General features: G+C 37.1%; 1 protein-coding gene across 2 annotated transcripts in view; it reads right to left on the minus strand.

Moving 5' to 3' along the window:
- Positions 1–23,678, minus strand: part of mbo (nuclear pore complex protein Nup88) — a 58,162-nt gene that overhangs the window by 28,222 nt on the left and 6,262 nt on the right. The gene's annotated exons all lie outside the window — the stretch shown is intronic.

Below are 23,678 nucleotides of genomic sequence, written 5' to 3' on the forward strand. Positions count from 1 at the left end.
TTTTATTTGGGACTTTCAGAAGATATTTGCAGTTATATAATAAATAAATAAAATCAAATACTTATCAATAAAAAATATGTTAATATTTATATTATATATTATTATTAATTGGCATTAGAAACTCGGAAGTTTATTGCCGCAAATATCAAATATAAATATATTATATAAATATTATAAATTTAAATATCTTAATATATATAAATTACGTGTATGTCACGTTGTTTGTCCGCAATGGACTACTAAACTACTAAACCGATTTTAATCAAATTTTCCACACTGTGTGCAATTTCATCCAATTTAAAAGATAGGATCGTTTATATCTCAATTTATAATCGCAATATTATTTTATTGTGTATCGGACTGATTGTGAGCCACAGCAACGAGTGTCTGAGCACCCCTAGTATAATATATTTATTTATAAATAAAATATAAATATACAAATTTCAATAAGAAATAATATTCTCACGTGTATGAATTATTTCCTTATATTTAACAAATTAATTTTATTATTATATTAAAATAAGATTTCTAACTATGTGTATAAGTGAATTGTTATCTTTCATCAATTTTATCGAAAAATCAATAAACCTTTTTCTACACATAGAAAGAAAGAAAGAAAGAAAGAAAGAAAGAAAGGAAAAAAGAAATAAAAAAAAAGATAAGTAATGTTTTTATTAGCACTCATTGTCCCGGTCAAATACATCATTCATCACTTTTTCTTCTTACCCTTGACTACTAGCCCTAAGTGTCTTTATCTTTAGAGATCGGTAAGAGTTTTAGTTTGTTTTTCTCTTTGACGATTTCTACTTCGATTCATCAAACGACATTGGCGAATCCACGAACGATTCCCGAATACCAGAATGTAAGAATAAAGGGAATAAGGTTGAATTGATAGAAAAAGGATGAGGGGATGAGAGGAGAGAGGGTGGGTTAGAAAAAGAGAGCAAGTTTATTTCCGTTAAGCTTGAGAAACGTTATGATGGGGTAAGAAACATTTTTCTACTCCACCCACACACGAGTCCTGGTCCTTCTTCGCGTTTCGCTTTTCAGAAGGGAACTTCGTTCCTAGATATAAGGACACCACCGGGCATCAATATACGGAGCACGAAATTCCTTTCGAAAGCAGAAGAAGAAAAAGAGAAAGAAAGAAAGAGAAAGAGAGAGAGAGAGAGAAAGTTATTGTGTCGCCTTACACCACACGGGAGGGGTCAAGTACCATACATCATGCGTAATAACGGATCCGATCCTCCTTGTATTATTATACCGTCATACCATGTGGATTGATAGATTTATGTTTCGTGTAAGTATTCAACAATTCGCCAATTCTTTTTTTTCTTTTTTTTCTTCCATCGAATATATTGGATCAGGGTGAGAGGGAGTCTGGGTATAAAAATGTTTATTCTTATTTTAATACAAATGACAAAATTATTATGTGGATTTATAATTATTACATATATTTATTAATATAATATTCATATAAATTAATATTACCATAAATCAATAAATTTATTAATATATTTTATTATTATAAAATATATAAGTTATAAAATTATTTATAATTGACGAATAATAATTAGGAGTAACCGTAAAGTGATGTCATTTTTAAATACATTAAAATTCAAATACTACTTTAAAATACACATATAACTAATAATTAATAAACAAATGATAACAAAAATTCCATTTATTTCCAGGATAAATATACAAGGAAACATATTTCTATCGAATTAAATAAAATTCATTTGTTAAATATTGCAAAATACAAACACAAACATATTATCTAATGTATGAACAATTGTTGCAACTATTTTTCTTAGACAAATTCTCCTAAGAAAAAGATAAAGAAATGCAAGAAAAATTCGATTGTGTAAGGAAATAATTGATCGTACGACAGGGATGATTTATGATAAGGAAATTGCAAGAAGGGTGGAGTTAAACCCCCCTACGTTTAACCACCGAAGTCTGTTTCCGATACGAGAGGTCATTAATATTTTAATACGACTGCCATTCGTCTGTGGCAGAGTAAAAGGAGGAGGAAAAAGAGGGAGGAAGGGAGGGAGGGAGGTGGAAAAGGATAAAGAGAAGAGAATATATACATGCATACCTGGTCGTGGTGGTGGTTTTTAGCTAAATCGAGATCTCAATAATTACGTCACTAACAGACATAACCTGCTTTTGATTCATAGCACAACAAAATCGTGAAGGTTTTCCTCTTTAAGAGAGGGGTAGGAAAACCATCTTTGGATGATAATCGGAATTCAATTAAACCATTAGCATCTTTTCTGGTTTTGGCTTATACTTTGAAAGTCAGGTATAGAAAAGAGATGAAAGGTAATAGGGAATATTTCTTTGGTGGAAAGGGCTTAATGCGATGGAAGATCGAACCGCAAAAGCAATGGGACAGAAAACAGAATTTTACCCATCGTTAAATATATATTTAAGGTCATTTTAAGATAGATTAGTCATAGGTATTATAATATTTCAGTTTTTACTACTTTAATGTCTGATTACATATTGATTTGTACTACTTTAATACGTCTAATTATATATTGAATTGTACTACTTCAATAAGTTTGATTACATATTGATTTGTACTACTTTAATACGTCTAATTAAATACTGAATTGTACTACTTTAATAAGTATGATTACATATTGATTTGTACTACTTAAATATCATAATTTTACAACTTAAATATTTAATTATATTTTGTAATATTTAAATGAACAACCCCCTGTATATTATTAATTAATAATACGTGTCTCTGGTTAATTAGAAATAATAATTAAATATTATTAGTTGTTTAATATAAAAAAGTAAGAAGAGTTATAAATAAACATAAATGAAAGATCAAAAGGAAGGAGGGTGGAGGGAGGAAGGGTGCGAATTGGTCGTTTGCTAAGAGCTGTCAAATGTATATATGTGTGTGTGTGTGGTGCAGTATAATAGTAGAGTATGGCATATGGGTCCGATATCGAGAAAGGATCACCTGTTGCATCGAGAACGATGGGGTTTGGGGTTACGAGGATTACGGTTCGAAGGCTATTCAGGAGAGTTCAGGGTGTAGGCTACCGACCAACCCCTCGATTGGTCGTGTAGTGGCCAGCGCGAGTGGCTATATCCCTTTCGAAACTTGCCCTTACAATCCTAAAGGACCGTGTGTGCCTTTACTTTAGCTTTCTGGTAAAACCATTGAAATCACTTTAGAAAGGGATAGTTCTTTGAGGGTTCAAACATGTCTTGGACATTTTTTTAGGATTTTTTTTTTATTCAATTTGGGAATCAATGTTGAAATTTGTTAACTTCAATGATATTAGAAAATTAGACAAACACATGCAGTCATTGGGATTGCATAATTTTGTGAATCCAATGAAAATTTGTCACATAATGTTGCTATTGATTTATTGTTTATATTAAATAAATTTTTGGGAATCATGTATTCGTGTAAATGTTAGGAAATTAAATTAATCATAAAGTTGATACAATGATGATTATTATTAAATTTATTTCTACGTGAGAAGTAAAATAGATTTCGTTAATAAAAGTCGAACAACAACAACGGTGGACGATCACGTTACGTGAAAATGTCAGATAAGAGAAAGATAAAAAAGGGCCTCCAGCTAGAAAGTGAGGAAGTAGAAAAGGGAAAAAAAATCGACCATGTCAATCCCCATTCCACGTTCTCTGACGAAATAAGGTCATTCACTCGGTTGGATGCCAGGAGCTGAATTCCTGTGGGATTATACGAGCGACACTGGAATACTTTATCAAAGGGAACACATTTTATTCAAGGTACAATCATACGTTTATTTGAACAAAATTTAATTGTTTAATAATAAAAAAAAGTTGAGATCATCAATACAATTATTTAGGATTGTATATTAAATTAAACGAAATATCATCACAAGGTACGTTCAAATAAAATACAAAAAAAAAAAAATGAAACTCGTTTATGATTTTGTCAAATAAACAAAACATTTGCAAACAAATTTAGTTAACTGTTCAATTCAGTTTGATTATTGTAAACGAACGGAATAAGAAAGAAAAAAGAAAAAAAAACTCGGTGGATGAAAGAAATTCCAATAAGAAGGTGGAGACAGTAGAGGGAAAGAAACGAGCCCATTTTGATAATGGGATCCTATATGGAAGGCACAACGTTACCAACGAAACTCCCTAGGGATTTGGTGAGCCATCGTCGCCGGATCACTGGGAAAACCGGGAATATCAAGGTATAGATACACGTATTACTTCAGCACATATAAACCTATACCAAAACATACAAACATAAGTACACACACATATATATATATAAACCTTATAAATGTGAGTAGAGTCTTTCACACAGAGAAAGAAACGTTTTTTCTTCGGGTTATCGACTGGCGGATTCGGCCCGAAGAAAAATAGTTGCTTCTGCCGAGTCTGTCCATTTCTTTTCGTCCTGTCTAACCTTAATATCAAACCATTTCTTCGTTCAGCTTTCTGGTTACATTTAGAAACCCCTATTGAGGTGTATCTTATGGAAGAATTTATTTAATTAAACGTATTCTCTCGTTTAAAAAACACCACAATAAACAGGCCCATATTAAAACATAAACCTTCTGTGATCACACACATATGTTTTTTATTGGATACATGTATGTAGAAAATGTTAGGAAAGGGTTTGATAATCCTTTTTGTTTTTGTTACTTGAGCATACCGATAACCCTTTTCATTTAGCACGCTTCATTCGAGTTGAATGTTAGTAGGAAAGAAAATAGTTAACACTCATTCCTTGTAAAATAAAGAAAAGAAAAGTAAAGCAAAGAAAGGAAAATAAGAGTTTAGTCCTTCCTCCTGGTGCAATGGCATTGCGGTTTTTCATAGGAACTTCCTAGGCTAGCAACGGGAGCAAAGGGAGGTTAATTTTAACGAATTCAACGAAGCAAGGGAAGAGGTCGGAGTTTAACAGGATAAGCTAATTGTGGGGTATTGGCTAAGAAAGTCGAGAGAAATGAGAAAGAAAGAGAGAGAGAGAGAGAGAGAGAGAGAGAGAGGGATTGAGGGGTAAAGGACAAGGAAAAGGGTCTATACTACTATTCGTTCATTCGTTCATTCGTTCGTTCGTTCATTCGTTCTTCTTCTCAGCACTAGTTGAGGATCGTTAGCAGACGGCAAACGTGGACTGGAATCACAATGCATTTTCTTTACAGAAGAGAAACCATTTTCCTTCCTTCCTTCCTTTCTTCCTCTACGTCTACCTTTACCTACCAACCTAACAGTCAGTTTCCTTTTCTATTTTACACAGGACACTTCTTCGATTCTCAAAGACAAAAGAAAGAGTTGAGGTACGGGGATGAGAAGGACATACCTTTCCTGTCTCTTCTACCAACCCATCTTGACTTTTAGATATACCAACCGAATTAACTTACTCTTTCTGCAAATTAACTACCTTTTATCCTGTTACTTAACTATAAAAAAAAATAAAAAAATAAAAAAAAATACTTTACTTACTTTTCTGACTCTGATGACACAAGTCTTTTTTTGTTTCTTTTTTTTCTATCATAGTTAGACGAGAATAAAGTATTTGGATTATTTGGTTAAATAATTTTGAAATAATTGTGTAAGAGTTTTATTGAAAATTATGGGAAGGATAGGGGGGGTTCAATTAAGATTATGGGTTCAGAATTTTGTGTTTAAAAAATATATTTTAAATATGGTTATTTGATTTAGTACGGTTATGTGTCACGTGTTTCTAGAAATTAGAAATAAATGTGTAAGAGTTTTATTTAAAATTATGGGAAGGGTAGGGGGGTTGAATTAGGATTATGGGTTTAGGATTTAGTGTTTAAAAAATATATTTTAAGTATGGTTAATTTGATTTAGAACAGTTCTGTTACACGTGTTCCTAGAAAATAATCAATATGACCTAACACGAGATGAAGTTGCAATTTTTTTTAGAAGATACAGATTGTTTTTTATGAAATGTAATAAAAATTTCATTCAAAATTCTTGATTAGGATGATTAGATTATTTCTAAATCAAATTTATAACAGATAGTTCTCGAAGGGAAGCGAAGGGACAGGTTAAACTTATCGGAAAAGGTTATTAAGGGTTAGTATTCTTCGAGCGTCGGAAGATGTAAGACGTGTTTGATATTAAATAAATATAAAATGAAATTCACGTCGTGTATACACGTGTGTGAGTGTTTCTATACAAGTGATATGCATAAATGCATTAGTGTGTGTGTGTGTTTAGTGGTAAATAGTGATACACAAATGGATACGTGTATCATTGGATAAATAACAGTATGGTATGTTAATTATAATATTATGTTGAACATTAACATTATTTTTATAACATTTAGGTATCAACAAATTAGTTTTTTAATTTTTAATATAAATAAATGTAATATCAAAGTATAACTATAAACAATTTTAAAGAACATTCCACATATATATATATATATGTGAATTAATTAATTTATTTTTAATACAATAATTCAAATTTTATTTTTATAGCACGTAAGGCCCACCCACATTCCTTTATTTTATTTTATTTAAACAATAGTTATCTTTAATTTATATAATTGTTAGAAATATTTGATTGACAATGTTACGAATAATAATATGAATAACTTTGAGTAATTTGTATACTTCGAATAAAAACAAATGATTGTTTGGACAGAGTAATAAATGTTTTTAACAAATATTTCGGAATTCTGAGATTACATATAAATATCACCTATAAAGAATATAACCTCACATTTTCTAAATGATCAAAGTAGAATAAGATAGAAGTAAAAGACTTAGTCTCTAGTATCCACGATCGTCAGTTTTATACTCGAGGCTTTAGATTAAGTCCTCGAAGAAAAATCTATCCGCTTCCCTGAAGACTGAAGACAACATATCTTCTAACTTGGGGTTGGAAAAAAAGGTGGTGGGGAAAAAAAAAATAAAGCCAACCCAGTCAGCCAACCCAGTCAGTCAGTCAGTCAGTCAGTCAGTCACCCAACCAGCAAAGAAGCTAGCAAGCAAGCGTTGCAATGAAGATTCCTAGCAAGTTATCCACCTAGCAATATGGCTGTTATCCTTGCTCGAATTTCTCGCGAACGATATCCTGTTTTTTTTTTTTTTTTTTTTAAGAAAAAAGACAGAAAGATAGAAATAGAAAGAAGGAAGAGGAAGAGGAAAGTTGGATGAGGGAGGGTAAGATCGGAGGGTCCGAAAGAAGACTTCCTTCAACTTCCCACCATCTTTTATCTCTGTCTCTGTCTTATTTTCTTTCTTTCTTTCTTTCTTTCTTTTTACGTCGTGTTGGTAGGTAACTCAATTTAGATCGAGTGGCAAGCATTTGTTGCAGATCCTCCTTCGCTGAAGCCAAGCTTCCTACTGCTAGGTCCTTTCGTACCTTTCTCAGTTACGAAGGGGTACCCCAAGACCGTTTTTATTTCCTATTATTTATCTGGATAAGTAAGTCAGATGCTTCTTCTTCTTCTTCTTCTTCTTTTTATTTTCTTCGGTCCTTTTTTGTATTATCTCAAGCAAGGAATTTTCTTTCCTTTTTACGATATCGATGACATTACTTAATGGTGACTTATTGAACAATTTTATTAGAATTGATGAATTTTGAATAGGACGAGACTTTATATTTCATATTTATAATACAATAATATGGTATTTCTAATACAAGTAAAACAACATTTTTAGATTGTTCATTAAATAAATTATATAATCACAATTTTAATACAATTTGTGATTGAAATAAAAATTAAAACAATACCATGATATATCATTTATTTTTTTAAACTGTATAATATTTTTTTATTTCAATGTATTTTTCCATTTAAATAATCCGTAGGTTACTTTGAGTATATAAAAAATAAAAATAAAAATTGCACATAAGAAAGTGGACGTAATTAAGGTATGTCAAATAGACAGTGTAAACAAGACCATGAAAAAGTTTAGTGGGGTTTGCATTTTTATAATTTGAAAATTAAGTTGCATAAGTGAATTCAAAAGTTGACGACGACGACGACGACGACGACGACGACAACGACGACGAGGATGAGGATGAGGATGAGGATGAGGACTACGATTGCAGACGAGACGAGAGGATGGTTCAAAGGTTACATGCGCATAATAATCATTATGAACCACAAATGCTAGTATTCTCGGGGCCGAACCTGGGTACACAGACATTACGACAACTGCAAATGGTGAGGACAAAGTGAGAGAGAATAACAGAGAAAGAGAGAGAGAGAGAGAGAGAGAGAAAGAGAATGCAAACGGAAGCATATTCACCAAAGGATTAATGTAACCGCGGAATGTTGGCACTGTTTACGATCAGCCCGATACATTCGGCGTTGGCAACGACGTGTTAACGCGTTAACTCGACTCCCAAAACCCTGGATAATTAATTCTGTGCTCTTAAACGAAAACACAATGTTTTAAATCAACGTATTCGCAAGTACAACAATAATAATAGTTGCATCAAGAATACAAATATAAGTTTAATCGAAAAATCTGATCATGATCATGAAAAGTTGTTAACATTTATGTTAATTTTGATATATATATATATATATATAAAAGGGGGAGAGACTTTTTATTGCAACATTGGTAATATTTTATATCTATAACATTGCAATCTTGAAATTTGGTAATATCCAATTGAAATAACGAACGTACTTGACGACAAAAGCCCTATTAACGATCGAACGTAATTTTAGGGTCGTTTGCATTGTTCCCTTTATAAGAGAAATTCGAAGAGTCTCGAGCAAGTGCATTGTTCAACGAACGAGATATATTTCTACCCTCATAGGTCAAAGCTAAAGGTGAGGTTAAAAAAGAGAGAAAAAGAAAAAAAAGAAGAAGAAATGGAAAAGAGGGGGGGGGGGAGTGAAGGGGATAGGTCGAATCTAAAAAAGTTCCAACTCGAACTTCGTGAAGAATCTCACTGTGAAAAGAGAGAGAGAGAGAGAGAGAGAGAGAGAGAGAGAGAGAGAGAGAGGGGAGGGTTCGAGATAGAGAATAGTTGGGGTGAGACTTTGTGGTCGGGTGGAGGGGATAAGGGTAAGGACATTGTTTCGACGGTGTAAAAGGTGGTCCAACAGAGAAACTGGTAGTGAGACGATAGAAAGAGAAAGAGAAGAAGTTTAAGGGGGTGATGTTATAGGGCTAAAGGGAGGTCCGGGATTCAGGGTGTTCCGCGGGTGTAAATGCCAAGTGAACAGTTCGAGTGAACAGCCCTTCAGTACTCGCGGCGGCTCTCGACCTTTATAATCCGAGCATAATTACTGGGCAGGCAGTAGCGCCTCAACCATCACCCAACGTCACCCGGTTGCCTATACCCTTGCCTGCCTATACCCTTCCTTCCTTGCTTGCTTGCTTGCTTGCCTACCCACCTACCTACCTACCTACCTACCTAGTACTGCCATACACGAGAGATTAATTGTTATTAATTATTTTCCCGCAGCGAGGTAATTGCGTCATCGCCGCGAGCACCGGTGGTGGGTTCCGACGACGACGACGACGACGACTACCACTACCATCAACCCCATCACCACTAACAAATAGAATCAGCATCAGTACTAGTAAAGCTTTGGGTACCATTCCTAACACTGCTATGAACGAGAACACTGTCGGGTTCAACCGGCGTTTAACAATGAGGCCAACCGCTTCCTTTTCAGGCCTGTCCGGAAACGGACGCTCGAAAACTGCAGCTCGTGCCGAGTTCTATGTTCTCATCATCACCCTAACCTATCCCCCCCCTATTCCTCTTTCCCTTTCCTTAGTTCACCCCACTTAACGGGTTACCGTACTCTCTTGTTTCCGCTTAGATTCTTTAAACTGCACTTTAGACTCGAGTTCCCGACGATTCGACTCTCGTTCCTACTATTATCATCTTCTATACTTCTCATACGTAACTTTTTTTTTTTTTCTCTCTCTCTACAGGTGAGAATTATAGGTTGAAGTATTCTTTTACACATACACTGGTTTTAAGAAACATTCGACGAAGTTACTTACGTTGTAATTTCTAGTTGAATTAGTTCACTGTTGTCAGATTTATTTGTACGATTTACTTTGACCAATCAACTTTTGGAACCCAATTGCCAGTGAAGTTAATTCAAACGAATTTATGGATCTGACATGTGATAGTTTCGAAGTAAACGTTGATTGTACTCCATGGAAAAGTATACATAAAAGTATTATCATTAAGATCGTATCTTTTGTCCGACACTAATCGTTTCGTTAACGGTATACAATGCAACAACACTTCTATTAGCTTTGTGGGAAAACATCAAGCGAGAGTAAGCAAACGTTGAACTTGGAAGTAAGATTAAAAGAAGGGTAGGGTGTATCTTAGGGGGTGTATGTGAGGGTAGAGTTGACTGGTAGTTTGTGAGTGCAGTGGGTGCCATATTCGAGACAAGTTGAATTGCCTTGACGTATAGGAATCCCAGTTTGCCATAAAGGGAGTCATGAGGATCGGATTTAAGAGTATTGGGATTAGATAATGTGTACGAGGTTAACATGAAGTGTTTGCTTGTTCGTTCGTAACGATTCACACGACTTCAACCTTATAAAAATCGGAAGGGTCAGATTGTTATAAAAAGAAAAAAAAAGAAAACTAGTCGAAGTGTGCAGATTTGCAGGAAAGGGAATTTCGTCAGCATTAAAAACTCAAAGTTAGATCACCGATTACTTCCACCATCGAACGTTTCAAAGTTTCCGCATTTTAGGTCGTTAGGGAAGAAAAATCAACAAACCGGCGTAGCCCGTAAAGAGGACAGATTATCGACTACCTACCCTACCCTACCCTACCCCTCACCAATTCCCCATTGGTATGTTTGCTCGTTTGATTTGCTTACGAAGAAGGAGGAAGAGCTTTCTCTTGGGGTCGTCGAAGCAGATCATCTAGTAGTCGGTGGGGTGCGTAAGCTTAAGCTTGTACGTAAACGTGTAGGTCGTGAAGGAGGCTGCTAGGTGCTGCTGCTGTTGCTGCTTTCCAGAAAAGGAAAAGAAAGGAAGGAAAGGGAAGGGAAGGGAGAACGTGGAAAAGGGAAAACGAGTGTTGGGAGGAGCGGAATTTGCTTTGCAGAACGAACAAGAGAGTTAGAGAAAGAAAGAAAGATCACGCGGAATCACATACGTACACTTACACACATATACAGAGAAAGATAGAGAGAACGAAAAAGAGGAACCCTGTTCTGTGTGGTGGGCTGGGTAGGTGGATGGTTGGTTGGGGTTTTGGTGGAAGAGTTTGAGAACTAGAGAGACAGAGAAAGAAGGGGGAGTGGGTGGGCTTGGAGTTGGGGGTATGGTGGACCGAGGCTGTCCGCAATTAAAATAATTCCCTTTCTGCCTGCAGCCGAGCGGAAAGAACTTACCAGCACCCTCACGCGGGTACCCCCAGGGTCCTACCTCTTTCTCTTCCTTTCTCCAACCGACAACCACACTCCTCGGTTGCTACTCCCCCTCTTCCTCTCTACTTTTCTCTACGTTGTCGTCCCTTAGCACCGTTCTGGTAAGCATAGCTATTTTAATTGTGTTGTCCTCCAGCAGGATGACCAGTCCGTCCGTATGGGTTGCCTGCCTGCCTGCCTGCCTGCCACGGAATGAACGTACACACCCTCTCCCTCCTCTCTCAACCCCGAAAACCCGAAGTATGTGGCTACGTTATTATGGTTTCCTCGCAAGAATTGCGGAAACCCCCCGAAGGATGAGAATGCATCGAGGGGTAAGAAATGCTACTACCCCTGATGGCTAATGTCATTTTCTTTCTTCGCAAATGACGGTGACGAGAGAAATGTAATATTACATATTAAAATGAAATTTTTCGCATAGATTCAAATGATAGCGATAATAAAGATAAAAGAAAAGAAATACAAAAAATAGGACTGAATGTCTATAATATATACACAACTGTAAAGACAGTTTAATCGCTCGTCAGGCTTGAAATGAATATGAGCCTTGTAAGGCCTCGGTTAACCTTTTCAAAAGCAACGCTCGAAACTGCCAACCCAGAAGAAGCATCAGAAGGAAACACATACACACATACATTCATACAAACCGGCTCCTTCTGTGTCGCAACGTTTTAACAACAAACGAGCGTAGAATAGGGAAGAAGGGAAAGGGAGAGGAGTTATGCATTCGCGGTTTTTCAGCATCGCTGCAGTAACCACCATTCGGTGAGATCAAGGAGCCTATCCTCGTTGCTCAAAAGATAGAAAAAGAAAAGAGATGATGAGGGTTGAACTGTGCGAGGTGTGGTAGAAAGAGAGGGGGTGTGGATTAGGGAGGGTGGTAGGTTGGTACGCAGTATTCATTCAGTAGCTTCTTCTTCGGTCTGAAAAAAAAGAAGCACGATTTTTCGACTCGAAGAAGTCTTTTTCTGTGCGGGAGCTTGGTTCAACGAAAGGAAGAAGGATGAGAGGGAGGAGGGAGGATGAGACGTCGCGACGTTTCTATGTTTCCGGCTTATTTTCGCTCGAGAAGCACCACGCGATGCAAATATAATGGGACGTTAGCACGACACCCGAGTAGTAGTGTGTAACTCTGCTGTGTTCTAACCCTGAGCCTTCTTTTTTTCTAACTTTTCTTACTTCATAGAGTATGAATATGGTACAATTAGAATAGAACAGGTACTTTTTAGTGTTTGCTTCTCAAGGCCATGTGAAAAATATAAGATCGATCGATAGACAACACGCGTTATTGTTTTACACCCTATTCCGAGATCTCAAATGTTAAACGCTATAATAAGGGAAAGGTTGGCAGCTTATGTGGATGAGGAGGGATGAATAGGTGGAACTTGTCGACGGCTCGTTACGTACCAATTAAATACATGCAGCCGGTCTGGTAAGGATATTAGAGGTATCCGAGCGAGCGGTCAGCCGAGCAAAAATAAGTAATTAGAAATACCGCATGGATAATATACGGCGCAATTAAGACCAAAAGAGGGCCACCTAGTAGTCGGCACGAACGAACCAACCATCCACCCACCCACCCACAAACCCCCGGGGTCTTCCTTCTCATCCACCTCATCCTCTTCATTCACCTACCCCACCCTCGAGTAGAACTGAACGAGGGGTTGGTGGTTGGTGGCGCCGTGTTAAGGGGGGTGGAGCCTCACCAGGATGCGGATTCATAATTAAACACGCCCTTAAAACAAAATCATTACGGTTCTCTGCCGGGGCTGGGCTGCTTTCTATTCCCCCAACACCCAACCCCCTCGTTGTCCTCCTACTATACCACTTCTTCTTCTTCTTCTTCTTTGCTGGCTGGCTTATCGCGACGCGCCTGAGAGAAAGATGGTACGAGACGTGCCGAAGAGGGAAACGAGAGGAAAGGGGTTGGTGGTTGGTTGGTTTCGTCGATGTCCTCTCTTCTCTATACTCCTTCCATCCTTCCAACTCATCTTCTTATTTTCCTAGACCACTGCAGACTCTTGTACGTTTGCGCGTTCTCTCTTACGAGCACTTGCTAGAACAGCTAACGTTAATGTATATCACCTCCGTTGGTTTGGCACGCCTTCTTCAACCGATGCGGTACGATGCGGAACGGAACTCAACGAGTATTACCCCAAGCAACCACGTATTCTCATACTCGATCAAGATGTTACGTGTCTCTTATTAATGAATATTATCATCTACAAATTTTTTTAGATATTTTTTAGGTGGATGATGTTACTTAGGATTATATTGCATATAGTTTTAGGTTACATTTTATTCCTCTACTTTCTTAGTCTAATCTTTACTGAAAGATATCTAAAATGTTAGCTAATTGTTTCCTATAAAATATAGTTGCGAATACAAAATAGACGCATAGATCCATATCAATGAAAATATTAAATGACAATAGTTATCAAACTTGCCATTGGATTAGTTTCTATCATAAATTTCATTTCCTTTCCCCTCCCCCCTAAAAAGTTTAGATACTTGTGACTTAACGTTGTAGCAAGTGGATTCACCGAGAGTTATACAAAACGGCGGACTAGAATCTCGAAACGAGAGTTCCCGTCGTCTCTTGTGTACGAGGTAGAAGAAAGGGGTAGTAGGGGTAGGGGTAGTAGAAGAGTTGGGTGACGAGGGGTGGAATGGTGGGAAGGTGGATGCGCTGTAGTAGCACTGAGGACGTTCCTGGATTGCTGGAGTCGGCGGACTCGTAGAACGCGGTGGGGGATTCGATGTTAGTTCCGCACACCTCTCGACGGGTTTGCGTCAGAGCTGCGATAAGGGGGTTGGGCATGCGAACCTACCGAGGCATTCCTGGATTCAAATTGGTACCACCCACAAAGTCCAGAGCGCCGGTCCGGTTTCGCCCTGCGAGAGAAGAGCCTTCGCTATTTTCTCCTACCGAGTACTAGAAGCGGGTACACCAATCTTTCCGATTCTCCCCCACCCACATATCTCAGCTTTGCTATCATACGTTTCTCCCACCATTTCAATTCATCGATCGGTCATCGAGAGTATCTCTTGCGCAACTAGTTTGTTCCTTACAAAATATTCCTCTATCTTTCATTTTATCTTACATTTATCAGAAATATGAAACTTAATTCAATTGTTTAAAATCGTAATTAATAACAGGAATACAAATGACTGACATTTTACTGGCTGTATAAAATAATAAGGAAAAGTTTGCTAACAGATAATTTAGTAAAACATAAAACAAGTTAACACGAGCAAGGAAAGTAATCCAAAATTCTTGATATTTCTAGGATCACGTATCTCGTATTTCATCTTGGCCATTGTCAGGAGAAGAAGTAGAAGAAGAATAATAAGAATAAGATTAAGAATAAGAAGAAGAAGTAGTAGTAGTAGTAGTAGTAGTAGTAGAAAGGAGAGACGCGGTAGAGGAATGTGAAAAGCAACGAAATGAAACGTTCGCAAACGAGTCACGATCTCCTAATTAGGAGGCTAAATACCGCTGACGTTTTTTGTCGTTGCAATATTATCATATTTAGTATGCGTACTTAGAAAGCCAGCTTAAATAAGCCCAGAGACCTTTGCGTAGCACTGAAGCTTCCTTGTGTGAGAGCACGAAGTCTAATAAGTTCAACTGGTCGAGTTGCAAGCGGACTACGCATCGTATTTCTGCACCGAGCTTTATGATCTACCTTGTGTCCACGTGTTTTTTATAAAGCTTCTTTTTTTTTTAAAGAAACAATGTGAGATAAGTACACCAAACACTTCTATCTATAAGATACAATAAACTATAGCAACATATTCAAAGTCAATGGGCTAACCATGTTGAATTACAAATTGACGTCAGATTATTTAGGTAAAAATTGATGGGTTACTCGTATCTTTGATGGTATTTGCTAGGTGTTGGTAGAAAAGTAACTGGAACCCGAAAAAGGGATAGTAAAAAGATATTATAGATCCTAACATATTGAAATGAAATTTGAACTGCAGTAACAAGAATCACAGTGTTCCTATGTAGGTTGTGCTTTCGATTCCTAGCTCACGGGCATTGAAATCTCTATCCACAGCGTCTCATATTTAAAGCTTCCATTCCACAAACCGAACTATAGTACAAATCGATTCCCATTTCAATTAATTTTCAACTGTAAAACTGATTGTTCGTTATCGATCGATTAAATTATTAGACAATAACTGAATGATATGATAAAATGAAGTGAGTAAAAAGTTGACGAGTTTGGTTGGGTTAGATTGGATGAAAGTAGTAAAGTAAAATTGTTGGGAGTCAGTCGGTGGAGCTTGAGATTCGGTGCTAAGGTTGGTTCTAATTTAGTGAGACGGTAGGACTTTGCGTCTGAGGCCGAGGCTAACTGCTAATTTAAGGGTTAATTCCTTGGGAGACAAGTTGGCAGAGTTACGAGGAAAATATTCATGGCATTATGCATACGCTTAGGCGGACGTGGCGTCACTAATAAAAATTAAAAAGTCTAATTGCGAAAGGTCGCCTTAGCGGGCATTAAGACTCCTATCAATTTCCTTCGTCTTCTTCTTCTTCTTCTTCTTCTTCTTCTTCTACTACTTCTACTTGGCCTGCTGTTGCTGTTGCTGCTGTTGTTGCTGCTGTTGGTACTGTTACAGTTGTGTGGTGTTCCTGGCACACCAAAACCCTGAACGAACTTTTCCTCTCTTCGCATTATAATATTATTCCCTAAAATGTTGCATTTATAATACGATCTTTTGCGCTTCTAGACAGGATGGCATAAGAATGAGACTTTACCTTCAGCATTAAATATTTACGGTCTATGTATTATTCACATTCTTTCTTTACCGTTTTCGATGGCTACAGAATTATGAGATTGATATGATTATGATCCCTAATTTGGATGGAACTGATTTTTATTATAACTCGACAGACGTAGAACATTAAATTTTGAAATATGATCATAACTTTTACATAATTGTCAAATAAAAATAATTCGTTACTTTTAATGATAGAAAACTTTTAAGGTAAATTACAATTTGGATGATTGTATTTTGTGAAATATGCTTTTATTGTTGTTTATGTTACTTGAGTATTTTATGCTCTAATTTGTAGATAATTTATGTTAGTTTTTAGTTGTATTATGTGTCTGTATTGTAATCTAGGAAAAAAAAAGTAAAGTTAGTCGGGAAAAACGATACCGTAAACGATACACTTGGGGGTAGTATTAGGATGAAATATGTCCACCTTTTCTACTTTCAACCCTCCGACAAAGTGACAACATCGAATATTCTAAAAGGATTTGATTTTTCTTTTTTATGAATTGCTTAAAACAAAACAATTTAGTTTTATATAAACTTGCGTGATATATAAAATTGTTGAACATTTTTATTAATTTGTCAAACCATAAACAAGTAATTAGAAATACTTAAATACTTGCATAGAAATTATTTACAACTGTATCTAAATTTGTAAAGTAATTTTAATAGTACACACACGTTCAAGTAATATAATTAAAAATCATAATAACTGTAAGATAATAAAGCAAGGATCCATAAGAAGGATCTATCCTCTTTCTTTGCAGTGCAATAATCCAAGCGCGAAATCGTAGTCATTAAAAGCTACGAGGTTGTACATTCCATCGTAGTTTTACGATAGTAGAAGCATGTTGGTAGAAGTGTTACAGAAAACATGATAGAAGTTAGGGTTGCCCTTATAAAAATAAACGAAAATTTATCTGAGTAATTTGAGCGTAGAGAAAGAAAGAAAAAAAAAGAGGAAGCGTATGTTGAGAAGCAGCAATCGTGTCCCTCATCAGGCAAGCAGAAAAGAGGAGGAGGAAAGGGGGTGGGTATGGGGGAGGATCTTTAGGTATAGGTGCTGCCACCTTTGCTAGGTATCCCTATCACCACTACCACCCACTACCACTACCACTAACATCAGTAGCAGTGTCGTTGAGGAGAGTGGCAATATAGTTTCCCTAATGGTGCTTTAAAAAATCTTAAAAAGACGATATTAAGAATGTGACTAAGGTGGAAAGAGGTCGATGAGAAAGAGGAAGAAGAAGCTGAAAAAAAAGAAAAAAAGAAAAAAGAATAAGAAGAAGGGCAAACGTAGAGAGGAAGACGACAAGGTCTTCCTACGAAGTGTCGGAAGGTGTTGGAAGTGGATAGCAGGGGTATGGGTTGGTGTCGAGGGATGGAGTGGGATGTAGGGTGAGGTGTTTGAGGGGTAGCTCGTTGTAGAAAGAGAAAGAGAGAGGGGGAGAGGGTGTACAAGTCTGGTTAATCGCCCTAAGACAACCGGAGAAATGAGTGAACAGTAGTAACGTTAGAGAGTATGGGGTGAGGATGAGGATGAGGGAATGAAGGACGGGGGGTATCGTAGGAGGACCTGCCTAGGGGGTGGAATTTAAAAGAGCGTCGAGTGGCAGGGAAAAGGAGAAAAAGAAATGCGAAGAAATTAAAGATGAACCTTCAACGAAATGGGGCGTGAGTTTATAAGGGTCCACTCTCTCTCTCTCTTTCTCTTTTTTTTTCATTTTTTTTTTTTTTTCGAGACTTTCGAGACACTCGTGCTACTTTGCGAGCTACGAGCTTTTTATCCTCGGCTCGTACTAAACGTCTATCTTTGTCGACTCGATCGAGCACATACCCCCGAACCCCCCAACCAACTCCCGAACGAATCCCTGAGTGCAGAAAAGTTCAGCTTTGCAAGTGATACTCTTCTTTTTCTTTTTCTACTACTACTACTGCAACTGCTACTGCTGCTACGTCTATTGGGATGACAAGTAGATGAGATTGGTAGTCTTAAGAACGATGGATAAGGTTACTCTACTATCTTGTCAAACCCCCTCATTCCCATCCCCTTTCCCACTTCGTCTCTCACCTAACAACCCCCATTCCAAAATGCTTACGAAAGAAGTGACGATCGTAAGTTGCTGTTAGTGTTGGTGTAGGTGTTCTGAATACAAAATATCAATCAGCTTTTTAGGGGACTAAGGGAGACTGCTAGGACTATCTCTGCGAGAAAAATACTCGGTAATTACAACATTCTCTCTTCCTACCCCTCTTATCGACGATGAAGAAGACAACCCCCAATCACGACGAAATTTCTTTCCCACTCGAGCTAAGAGATTTTTCGATTTCCTTTTTTTTTTTTCCTCAACACCCTAACTCCCACTTTCTCTCTCTATCTTTCTTGCTTTTAAAAGACAAACGAAAAGTAGAGGGTGTTCATTAATGATGGACATTTATAAGAAATGTTATTAAAATTTATTGATACTGGGAAATGATTTTCAACGTCACAGAGAAAGTTTATGGTTTAAATAATAGAATTAGTATGTTGGATTTAATTCATTAGAAAATTATTGACCAGGATTGAAATTATTTTGTAGTTGGATCGAAGTATTCTTAACATTGTACGTAAACTTATATGCAGGTTTTACATGAAAATGTAGAAGTAAAAATATGCAAACAGAAGACAATCTAAACATTAGATTCTTGGTATCACATTTTTCTTTCAGCATGAATATAAATGTATGCACACGTGTATGTATGCATGTATGTATGTATGTATCCCTTTTCGTATTTCCCTTCGAGGTCAGAAAATCTACGTTCCTTCGTAGAAAGGGAGTGAACCCACTTCGTATTATAACGAATCCTCACGGAAATTAAAGGAAGGACCTTTATATATTCTCCAGAGAATTCATACGTTGCCGGTTAATTACGAAATTCAAATTAACGCGAAAAATAGCGTATCCGGTAGAAGGGGATAGAAGTAAGAGTAGTAGTAGTAGTAGTAGTAGAAGGAGCAAGTGGTATAGGAGATTGGGGGGGAGGAGAGGGCGGGTGTTTGGAAGGAGAAGGGTTCCGACGTTTTTTAAGGATCTCTCCCTTTTTAAGGCTACAGAAACTCGCCTACTTATTACGTTTCTCGGCAGAGCTCGGTAGTCGTCTGGCAGTCCGTTATTTACCCACTCGTGGTTTTAATTATCTACCGTCCGTACTTTTACAACGGACTAAAAGTAATCTTTAAAGTATGTGATAGAAGTTTGTGATAAACTTACCCGGGAGCTAATGTTAGCCCATGACAATGTCGCTATTGACATATAACTAACTTTGCCTACCCGATTATTATTTTATTAATCTGTCATACTCTTTAACTTTCATTTCCGTTTGAAATAATTAAAACCTTTGTGAGACTAAGATACAACATACATAGACACATACACACAGATGTAACGTTGGATGAAATAATGTGTCAGGATTGTCTTTATCTCTTTCTCTTTCACTCTGTATCTCACTCTAATTCATTGTACTTCAGAAGTGCACACACAAAGGTACGAGAGATGAATTTATCTTATAAATTTTCTAGAAGCCATTCAAAGAGGGAGGTGGGGGGGGGGTAAAGAAGAAGAAGAAGAAGAAAGGGGTTACTCTGGGTGAGAGGGGAGGGGAGTTTAATCAAACAGAACTACTGAATTAACCCAGCTGAGTTTCCTCAACGACAAAGCACTGCACTTTCCAAGGCTTAATGCTGCTGCTTGCAAGTTTGGATTTGGTTTACTTTAGGCTCGTTCATTCGTTCAACAATATAAGTTATCATAAATGTCGAAGAAAGTTAAAGGATTTGTAAAAATGTTACTTGGTTATACTTAGAATATTATTTCACAGGAATATAATACAGTTAACGTTTTATTTTCAAATGGTATGAAACGAATTGTTGGATAAAATCGTATAAAAGAATACACAGAAGGAAAGTTTTCGTGAACGATAATACGCAAAAATGTCCGAAATGTTGGAAGCAACATCTTGGAACCAATGCTGAAAATACCCCCATAGCAGATGCGATCATCTCGAGTTGTATAGGCGTTACGAGCTACATAAAAAGTTATAGTTACGTTATAATAAGCTGAGTATAATACTTGGTTAGAACATACAGAGAAAAAGAATATGGTTTTATACGTCAACTGTAGATGGAAATTTGGTGAAGTTGAGAAGGGTGGAAAATTATTGGCACGTTAAACGTAAGTCTCGATTATTGGCGGATGGTTTAATGGCACGTAACTGACGTTTTTAAAGTTAGCTTTTGTGAAGTCAATAAGTTCTTTGATATTATAGACTTGTGATAAGTTTAAAATAAATGATACACCTGGTTTCAGAAGGTAATTTATTGATTGAACATGTAACATCGATTGAAAACATGAGTCAACTCAGTTTTAAGTATAATATTTGATAGATTGGATGATAAAATCAATATCGATTAATGAAAAGAATGAAATATAAAAGTTAGGTGTAGCTGATTTGAATGATTATGCAAAACGTCTCGTTCGGTAAGGATAAAGTTGGAATAAACGGAAATTACCGAGGCCATCTTGTAATTATACGGCTAATAGGAAGGTAATTTACTGTCTCGAACTCGAGTTAGCAGGAACGAGGCAAGGAATACCGGTAGAAATCCATTGGTGTTGGAATTAGTGTTGGTAGTTAGTTAGTTGTGTTGTGTTGGTGGGCCACGTAGCAGCGTTCAGCGCGGCCTTCGCGGAAAATTAAAATAATAAACGGCATCGTTAGGATTCATCATCTGATTTTAATTTCCATTCCGAAATGATTGCGCATTATCTCTCAGGCGCACCCCGTAACACCGTTTCTGGATTTACTGCCGAGGGCCAGAACAGACGTTTCTTACAGGGCTTGCGCATATTCGTTGTTCCTTTCCCTGTTTTACTTCGACCCTTCCCTTCCCTTCTTCTTCTTCTTCTTCGTCTTCTTTCATCTACTCCAATTTCTTATGGATTCTTCTTCCAAAGTATTCCTTTTTTTCTTTTTATTTATTTTCATGTTCATCTTTTGAGTTCACTGCTTGCGGCGATTTTATGGTAAAAGAAAAGAAAAGAATTTTTAGGGAATTAAAGTTTGGTTTTAATTTTAAACATCGTTAGTTTAATCACTAGATCGATGAGTAATGATATACCAAACATTTTGTGCAAAACCTAGCTGAAGTATTTTCGTGATACAACTTAAAAAGAAAAAAGAAAAAAAATACAAAAATTTGATTAATAAAAGAAATATAATCTTGAAACAATATCAGAATGACCTAAAAGGGGTTGGAAGAGAATAGGTTTCCACATAACTTGTTCGAAATAAGCTTAGAGGTATCCCATTGTGTGTAGCATAACGCATTTCGCGTTATCGCGTATCGTGTGAAGGACTATTAAAAATGTAGCTTTTTTGTTTCTCCTTTTTTTTTTACGTTTGACGATGAAAAAATACGAGGAGAAAAGTGCACGTAAAAAATGGTACTCCGACAATTTGTTTCGAAATCTCCCTCGTAGTTTCTCCTTGTCGTTTCTACGAGCCAGCAGCGTTATCACGGTCGGCAGACCGTGGAAACCGCGCGTGTGCCTGCTGTCGTCCTTCCCGTGTTGGTTTGTTATACACCTATATTCTCATATATTCCCGAACACATACGTATACACACATGGGTAAGTGTAGGAACATACGTGGTTCATGTCCGACGCACTCTCGATGCGTCGCGACGATTTTGAAAAATAAAGTTTATCGCCTTTGCCTTGCTGGTCTTCCTGTGTCGTTGACTATTCCACACATCTCCACCCCTTTCCTACAAAACTACCCTTCTCTTTTTCTTTTTACAAGTTGTATCCATATAATGAAACGACCCAGGATAAAATACGAAAGGCACACTACACTATGCTTCCTAGTCCCGGTTTCACTCTAAGTGTCGACATCATTTTTATACTTTAACGGTCTGCATTCGTCCGCAAGCACAAGTGATATACTATCATTTCACATCTCTACTGGCTTATTTCCTTTCCTGGATGATGAGTTAGGATTACGATTTTCTTTTTCCTTCTTTTAGCGAATAAAATTATTGTCATATGATTTTTTACACAATTTATGATTTTATTTGATTACTCGTTCTTGATTTGACGTGGTTATTAACCTTCAGTTACATTCGAAATTACGAATTTTTCCTAATCAAAAAATAAATTCTAATTTGTAATAAATTAAATGAAAAACAAGATATTATATTGTGTAAAGCTGCAAAGTACAAAAATTTCCAGCTAACCAGAGATTAAAATCATTTATTCCATAAGGGACAGTAAGCATAAATATGTGAACAGTTAATTAACATTACAAACAAGCCCTCGATAAATTTTTCGAACAATTAATTAGCTCATTTTGAACATAGTATACTCGATTTGGTTACTTTCCTCTGCCGTCATCGTATTCGTTGGGTAGGAGGATCGTTCGTCGTCTATGGGGTTCGCGCTTGTTCGCGTAATTTAAGTGTGCCAACGAAGAAGACACGGTTTCAGCGTGCCGTTACGGCAACCATTATCATGGTAATTTGTTAGAAACAAACATTATAATTCCAGTGAGCTGCAGTAAGCAACGTTATAGTACTGTGTCGCGGTGCTAGTTAGATGAGGGAGGGTGAGAGGGTTGGTAAAAGTGGACTGGTGTAAAGGTAGTGGTGTGGTGATGATGATGGTGGGGTCGAGTATTGGGGTGGGGATGTTTGAAAGGGTGAGAGGACTCTCGCGCTCTTTCGGGAGGAACGAGTAGGAGTGGGGATGGGGGTAGGACGAACTGTGTGGGTACTTTTGTTGGAAAAGGGGGTTGAGCAAGGGTTGAGACTTCGTACCTAAGTTTAAAGGCGTAAGATCTACCGTGTTTTGGACAGTGTCCATTGTCTTCGGGTTATTTATTAGAGACGGTGCGCACCACCGTTGGTTGGTTGGTTGGTTGGTTTCGTAGACGCGACAACGAAGAAGACCACGATCTCTAAGATGCCATCGTCTTGTAGAGTATAACAGAGCCGGGATTTATACCTTGGTGCTCGTAGACCAAGACGCAATTATGCTTGCTGGATGAAACCTCTTCTCTTTGCTACCAAGGAATAACCATAGACGTTCAACACTACAACCTTTACAGATATTTACCTTTCTGATGACTAACGAGTAGGATTATACATGAATATTATTATACTGTCTCGCATCGAATCTAATCTAAATACAACAACAATAGGAATAAGCTTAAAGGGGAATTAGGTGTAAAGAAAATATTAAAGATTAGAATCTTTGAATGTTGTCAGAAAAAATCAGAAATCTTAGATGTTCGTCGAGAATTCAAAAGATGCCCAAGTGGTAAGAAGAGAGTAAAGTGCAAGTGAGAAGAGAAACCCGAAAAAGGATCGCTTGAAAATTGTAAGGGGGTAAAGAGGGTGGTAAGACCGAAGAGTAGTCGCCACTAAAATCCGTCCTCAGTGCTGTGT

This window comes from Polistes dominula, unplaced genomic scaffold, assembly GCF_049000335.1.
Source record: "Polistes dominula isolate Pdom_NZ unplaced genomic scaffold, Pdom_raw_medaka contig_78, whole genome shotgun sequence".
NCBI classification, from domain to species: Eukaryota; Metazoa; Arthropoda; class Insecta; order Hymenoptera; family Vespidae; genus Polistes; species Polistes dominula.